The sequence below is a fragment of the Megalobrama amblycephala genome, linkage group LG17 (genome assembly GCF_018812025.1).
Source record: "Megalobrama amblycephala isolate DHTTF-2021 linkage group LG17, ASM1881202v1, whole genome shotgun sequence".
NCBI lineage: Eukaryota > Metazoa > Chordata > Actinopteri > Cypriniformes > Xenocyprididae > Megalobrama > Megalobrama amblycephala.
In genome coordinates, this window is record NC_063060.1 from 16,282,390 (window position 1) to 16,287,733 (window position 5,344).

A 5,344-nucleotide genomic window follows, 5' to 3' on the forward strand; every position below is an offset into this window, starting at 1 on the left:
GTACCTTTCCAAAGAAAAGGGGTACACAATGAAATATGCATGGTGAAACTGAAAGGTACATATATGTACCCTTTGAAAAGGTACATTGTCATATAAAGTAATAGTTAAGGTACAACATTCACAAATGTACCATTAAAGGTCCTATAGTGTTCCCATGGGGTACTTAGAAGTACCTTTTGGGTACACATCCTGTAGGGTACAAAAAAGTACCTTATTCAAGTCAAAGGGTACACTTCCTGTGGGGTACTAAGAAGTACTTTTCAAGTTACAGGGTACACAATCCTCTGGGGTAGCAGCTACTTATGCGTGCCTTTTCTAAGACTGATAGAGCCTTTGTCATAATTTGTAAATGGGGTATGCCTTGGACAGATTGACACAATAAATGTGTTATCTCCTGGGCGGGCAGTTTGTGTTTATGAAAATAAAAACAATACATATATTTCATATGGTAGCACATAAAAAGCTCTATAAATAATGAATAATCATTTATAAAAATAAAATGTACATTATATATATTTCAATTTATTACACGAAATGTTAACGGCTGTTTTTTGTCGGCCAATCACGTCACGCCTCTCGTCTTTTCAAACTGCGGCGGATCGCGCTCTTTTCACTCCGGCCTGGTTTGAGGGGAATCGCGATGCTTTGGACCGTTCCGTAAGTTACGGTAGATAATACTTGTTAAAATGCGTAGTGCTGAAAAAAACGATCATAGAAATAGTTAGCTAACAAATATGTTGCTAATTAGTTGGAGAGTGGCGACGTGCGTCGAGCAGTGTAGCGTTAGTGAAGCGCACGACAAACTAAAAGAGTGCATTATAAGTGAAGGATTTAACGTGGAGCGTTTGCTTTGCTGCATCAGGTACGTTCACAGTGCTCCTGTGATGTGTTTTGCGGTTGACCGAGTGAAATGTCTGTTCTCATCGCATTACTTTCTACGGTATGAATTTTCTTCAAGGACGTTGTCAAGAATTTGATTTGATGTTGACAGAGATGAAGGTTTGACCGATTTCACGTCAAGCACAGGAGCCCTACCACAAATGCTGGAGAGTGCCGTCAAATCCAGGTAACGTATTTTGTTTTTTGTATAGTAAATGTATTTTTAATGTGAGGATATTTTAGATGACTTTTTTAGGCAATATAATTTGCAATCTATGTTCTGTCTGTCAATCTTTATGCCTTGGTTGTTGTCAGCTGGCCTCTAAATTTCTCATGATATAACTTATTAACATGCAGCTTACAACATCATCTGACTGTTTGATAGATATTAGAAATGAATGTATTTTGTTGAGATCAATACTTTGTTCTTACATTTTTTGTTCTTTGATTTAATCAGCAGTGAAGATGAACATCTAAGGGGACTCCCACAATGGCTTGAGTACTAATGCTGCTCGGATATGCTGTGTGTGTAGGTCTCATTGCATTTCAGTCTTTACTTATTTTCTTCTTTTACATAAAGTTATAAAAAAATAATTCTACTCACCCTCATACTGTTACAAACCTGTGTGAGTTTCTTCTGTTGAACACACAAGAAGACGTTCTGAAGAATGTTGGTAACAGGACACTTGATGCTATCCATTGACTTATAGTATTTTTATATTTTTTTTTCCCAACTATGTAAGTCACAGGCTACCGTCAACTGTCTGGTTACCAGCATTCTTTAAAAATATCTTTTATGTTCAGCAGAAGAAAGAAACTCATGCAGGTTTGGAACATGAGGGGGGAGTAACAATAACATTTTCATTTTTTGGTGTAATATCCCTTTAAGATATTTTAATAGACAATGCAAAAGTTGATATATTTGCTGATACTGATATATTTTGAAAATGTTTCCTCTTTTGGATAAATAACAGATGGAAAGACTGAGGAGTTGAAAGCTGATTCTACCCTGGAAAGGAGTAATTTTCTCTTTTAGAGGGGATGGAAGACCAAGCAGATACTATGTAAGTGTGAAGTCTTTACTTACACGGACATCTTGTTTAATTTATCATAACAAATATTCATTAATATGACTTGACGTGAAGGAGGACAGATGCAGGTAATTGCACATGTTGATCTCTGACTGTTTAGGTTTCTTTAGTGCAAATCTATGGAGCTGCTGTAAATACATAATAATGGTAATGGTACACATTCAAGTCTTAATGAAAAAAAAAAAACCTCTTCACCCTTACTAACTTATTTAACCTTAAAAACACATGCATTGAGTGTAAAATGTGGACAGTTTAGTCTTAAAAAAATAAATAAAATAAACTTCATGGTTGCCATCCTCTGTGGCTGGCTTGTCAGTATTGTAATATTGTGGTTATCACAACAACCCTAGGCCCATAGGCTGCTCTTAATTAGGGCTGCACGATTAATTGCATACGATTGTCACGCGCATTTCGTCAGTAAAACCGGTTCCCTGATTACCGCTAAATCACCATCACCTGCTTTCAAATGGAGCGGCATTTAATAGACAGAACCGTAGATCACTGACAAGCCACGCAATATCGCGTTCATATCGCAGATGAATCGCCTTCGATAATGAACGCGATATTGTGTGGCTTGTCAGTGAACTACAGCTCTGTTTATTAAATGCCGCTCCATTTGAAAGCAGGTGATGGCGATTTAGCGGTAATCAGGGAACCGGCTTTACTGACGAAATGCGCGTGACAATCTCATGCGATATATCGTGCAGCCCTACTCTTAATCCTACACTTAAACATTTGTTGCATCTCTAATCTGTTTTCATTAATTTTCAGATTAAAAAGTGCTACACAATGATGGTTGTTCTTGCATATCTTCTGCCACCGTTGCCTGGAAGTCGATGCAATGTTAAATCTGAAATTTCATTTCTTTCAATTTAATTTTGTACCGGTAAGTTTTACATGGACCGTTATTTTTGTAATGATGTCTTGATGCATTATAAACTCCTAAAATGTATTTATTTTTTCCCTTAACTCTTAGCGTGGAGCCACTATTGCATCCCTCTGCAGCAGTTTTGAGACCGCATCAAAGACCAGACCACAGCCGATCTACATTGGAAGTTTGAAGAGCACAACATGACAGTACATCATTACGAGGATTGACAGAGTAACCATTCCTGTGGATGAGGGCCTGATGTGCTGTGGACAATATATTCTAGGTGTGAAACTTGTCCTGTCCACCACAGATTAGTTTGGTCTTTTCTTTCTAAGACTGGAGCATCTAATATTGAAACACCACATTCTCTTCTTTTTAAAACTGACATCGTTTCGCTAGAAAACAACCTCTTCTTCAGCTGTGATCGCGTACAGCCCGTTTAAACATTTCAAAGACTTTTAAAACTGCATTGATTTGGACTTAAAAACGATGGTAACCAATGAACTCCATTGTTAGAAGAAAAATCCAGAAATGTTTTCCTCAAAAAACAAAATTTCTCTCCCACTGAGGAAAGAAAGACATGGATATCTTGGATGGCATTGGGTGAGTAAATTATTAGGAAATTTTCTTTTTGGGGTGAACTAATCCTTTAAGCATACAATGAACACTCACAGTAGCTTTTAGTCAATATAAAGCGTTATGTTATCTTATGTTATGTTCTTACACTGCAGTAAGTAATGCATTCATAAAGTGATTCTCTATTAAAGTTGTTTAAATGTGAAAAACTTTGTTTATTAAAGTTTATTGCAAACGAAGATTGTGGTGTGCGGTCGTTATTCTCTTTCCAGTATTTTAATTTGTACAGTTTAACTTCTTTTAAATCATTGATTGTGGGAAAACAAAACATTGCTTTCTTTTGCTCTCATTCTTTTCTATTTATCAAGGACATTTTTGCCACTTTATAGGTACAATGGCATCGTCGCTGGGGTGGTACCCCTAACGAGAACAAATTGGTACCATCTAATGGGGTACATTTTTGTACCAGTGGATTAAGGTACAAATGTATTGCTAAGGTACCAAATTGTCTCTCAAAAGGTACAATATAAAAGGGTACCATTGCTGTACCTCGGGGGTACCACCCCAGCGATGAGCCATTTGTACCCTCAAAGGTACATATTTGTACCTAAAAGGCACAAACTGTAGGGGTACTTCTTTGTACCCATTAATATGGTACAAGTTTGTTCCCCTTGGGGGTACTGCCCCAGCGACGAGCATTTGTACCTTTTTTTGGTCTTTTCTGTACCTTTATTTCTGAGAGTGTAGGCTAATGGACATTACAGGAAAATAAACCCGGAAGATGGCAGTAGTGCAACGTTAATGAATGCAAGCTGCCGTTAAACCCTAAAGAAGAAGAAGAAGAAGAAGAAGAAGAAGAATTCGTCACCATTAGCGCCCGCCCCCAAGTCAGCGTCCAGTTTTCTGAGCTGAGGTAAGAACACGGCGCTTCGTTATACAATTATGAAAACACAGTTTGTTTAAGCAACATTTTTCCGGGTCATTTCTGTAATGTTTTTAACAGGTACAACGCTATTTGTGCGTATTTTCTGGCTGTCCCGTTACGGTTCTGTGTGCCTTCAGATCATTTGTTTACTTGTTTTTGTCTTTAATTGTCTTGATTTATTTATCTTCGACCCTTTCTCATAAACATAAAAAAGGAATCTAAAAAAAAAAATAACCTCATGTCTTTTTTTCACAATTTTATTTTTGTTTTCATCACACTAATGCACCAAATGGAAATATAATAAATCCAAAACCTTTTTCCTAACCTACTGCGTTTTAGATTATGGGATTTCAGTTTGAGGAAGTTCCACTCAAAAAAAAACTTAAACAAGTCATTTCAAATCACAAATAATAAAATCCGTCAGTTTGACCGAATGAGCTGTAAAATTTCCTTAATGTAATTTATTTACAGACGTCAGTAAAGCTTGGTATTTTAATGTGAATGGTATATAGCTATCTATGGCAAGAGCTCTTTTCAGTCTCTTTCAGCCATTTTTTTCTCCAGATCATTTTCTTTCCTTTTTTTTCTCTCTCTCCTTTGTATTTTGCTGTAACAGTGTGGAGAAAAAAAGAAAAGGAAAAAAAAAAAAAAAAAAAACAGGCTATACTGCGCATTTGAGGTCTGCTCTCCCAATTGAATTTATTCCATGAATAATTTACTGGAATGCATTAAGAATCTCTCGTTTTCTCCCTAAATCCTCATGTCTCTTTCCAGGTTTGTTTTCACACTGATGCTTAAATGATATTGACTCCCCATTTCACTTCTAATCCCTATATTATCTGTGTTTACTGGAATGTTTCTAAAGCAGGTAAATATAATATTTGTAGTCTGTCAAAATGATGGAAATCACTTTGAAATATTATCACTCAATGTTCCAGTTTTTTGATTAAGGCAATGTATGTTACATATACATTTATGCGGAGTGTGGAAGCCAGAGGTCGC

General features: G+C 36.6%; 1 long non-coding RNA gene across 3 annotated transcripts; it reads left to right on the forward strand.

Annotated features, from left to right (window-relative positions):
* The first annotated feature begins 506 nt into the window (after positions 1–506).
* On the forward strand, positions 507–3,656 carry LOC125251619. 3 transcript variants are annotated; one of them, XR_007181044.1, is made up of 6 exons: positions 507–862; positions 959–1,066; positions 1,340–1,408; positions 1,854–1,943; positions 2,742–2,856; positions 2,947–3,656. It is a non-coding gene; the product is annotated as an uncharacterized LOC125251619 (long non-coding RNA). The 3 variants fall into 3 exon arrangements; XR_007181042.1 differs by having other exon boundaries at positions 513–862; positions 1,337–1,408; XR_007181043.1 differs by having other exon boundaries at positions 514–862; positions 992–1,066; positions 1,337–1,408.
* The last annotated feature ends 1,688 nt before the right edge of the window (positions 3,657–5,344 follow it).